The sequence below is a fragment of the Penaeus monodon genome, chromosome 27 (genome assembly GCF_015228065.2).
Source record: "Penaeus monodon isolate SGIC_2016 chromosome 27, NSTDA_Pmon_1, whole genome shotgun sequence".
In the NCBI taxonomy this organism is placed as follows: Eukaryota; Metazoa; Arthropoda; class Malacostraca; order Decapoda; family Penaeidae; genus Penaeus; species Penaeus monodon.
In genome coordinates this window covers 14,505,890-14,507,598 of record NC_051412.1, presented here as the reverse complement: position 1 = coordinate 14,507,598, position 1,709 = coordinate 14,505,890, and the positions used below count along the sequence as shown (strand labels likewise).

Sequence of the window (1,709 nt, the reverse complement as noted above, 5' to 3'; positions counted from 1 at the left end):
ACGAAGATGGTAACTATATCTCCTCTGCTTATTTGTGTCTGGTTTCATCCGTCTTTCTGTCTATATTTAAATATATTCTGTCTATGTCTTTATGTCTATATATTTGATCCATACGTCTCTTACCTATTTTATCCTTCCTTCTTATCCCTGTCTCCCGCCACACGCCCCTATCCCCTATCCTCGGCGCAAGGGATAGCTTGGCGTCCGACAGTTAAAGAGACAATGCATCCCGAAGACAGGCAGGCAAGACGGGAAAATGCGTTGACGTCATCCTCGCGTCTCTCTCGTCTGCTATATATGGCGTCACCAACAACTGCCACCTTCTCCCTTAAATGGAATTGCCGCCGATTACAACTACATCGTTCTATAAGCAGGAGGGGTGGGGGAATGGGGGAAGTGGGGGTGTGGGAGCAATGGGGTATTGGGGGAGGTGGGGGCAGTGGGGGGCAGTGGGGAGGTGATGGGGGAGGCGGGGTTGTACGTGAATCAGGCGCATGCTACGTGGTGTCGGCTGCGCGCGCGACACCGAGACAAAGTTCAAAAGCTCATGAACTCTTTTAGAATAATATGGATCTGCAACGGAGTAGATAACCTCCTTAGGACGTCTACTCCGCGCCGACGTGTGGCACCACTCCGCCCCTCCTCTCGAGGTCGTGGCAACTCGGGGCGAACCACCTGATCAAGTGCAGATGGCAACCCGTCGCAACACCTATCCTCCTTCCACCCCATATAGAGTAACAGGGGTCCTTGTAGCGGGGTCGTCTGCAGGAGAATGAGCCCCATTAAAACGACGCTCGCAACCTGCAGAAGCGTTCAAGTGTCTTCGACGGCGGGAGTGTTGTGACAAGTGCAAAACGTGACGCTCGCTTGTGTCTGTTGAATCTCTTCGAACCCCTTTGCCGAAGGGGTTTGAACGGGAGGGGGAATTTGGGGTTTTAAGGGAAGAAAGGGAAGGGAGAGAGGCCTGTGGGTTCCTGGGTTCAGGGGGAAGGGGGTAAAGGGGAGGGGCTAGGACTACGCTGGTGGGCACCGTATGTGTGTTGTTTACATGTGGGTACCAGCGCCCCCTCGCTGCCAGTGGGGAGGCCAAGGTTAGAGGCTCCTGACTATGATGACGGTGACTCTGGCGCTGTGGTGTGATTTCTACGCGACGTTCAGCGGTTTGCGAAGCGAAATGATGAATTTGGCTACTGAAGGAAGCTGTCTGTGATCTGCGGCCGGAGCGCGGTGACTCTGCTCGGGTCCCCCTTGGCCAGGCGCTGTGTCATAGCCCATTCCAGCCAAGGTGTCACCGTGCCATCTGTCATACTAGAGCGAGTCACGGTTAAGTGGAATACGAGATGGCGAAGGAGCCATAACACGGATGGGGTGCATTTAGGGGATTCACGCCATGTTGTAAAAAAAAAAAAAGATTGTCGGCCAAAACACGCGATTTTCAGCCTTCGAGGAGGACAGCCCAAGGCTCAGAAAGACATTTGGGTTCTGTAATTCAATTATATAAGGTGATTTGGTGATTTACTCTGCTATTAGTTTGAAATTCTGAGGTTAACCTTGTCGACACCTGCCTATTACAAGAGTCACTCTGATGCAATATCCGTGGCAGGAATGCCAATTACGACGCGCAGCTACCGTACAAAGGGACTTGGCTTGGAGGTCGCCGTTGCCTGGCGTGTCATCTCAACGTCGTAGTTGGGATGCTGACTTCCTGG

General features: G+C 52.7%; 1 protein-coding gene and 1 long non-coding RNA gene across 3 annotated transcripts in view; both read left to right on the top strand.

The window, feature by feature from the left end:
- The window catches only part of LOC119590599 (nostrin-like), a 116,570-nt gene that overhangs the window by 19,602 nt on the left and 95,259 nt on the right, over positions 1-1,709 (top strand). The gene's annotated exons all lie outside the window — the stretch shown is intronic.
- The window catches only part of LOC119590600, a 3,599-nt gene continuing 2,635 nt past the window's right edge, over positions 746-1,709 (top strand). The window contains exon 1 of the long non-coding RNA XR_005230272.1: positions 746-856. This is a non-coding gene — a long non-coding RNA (uncharacterized LOC119590600). The remainder of the gene's footprint in view (positions 857-1,709) is intronic.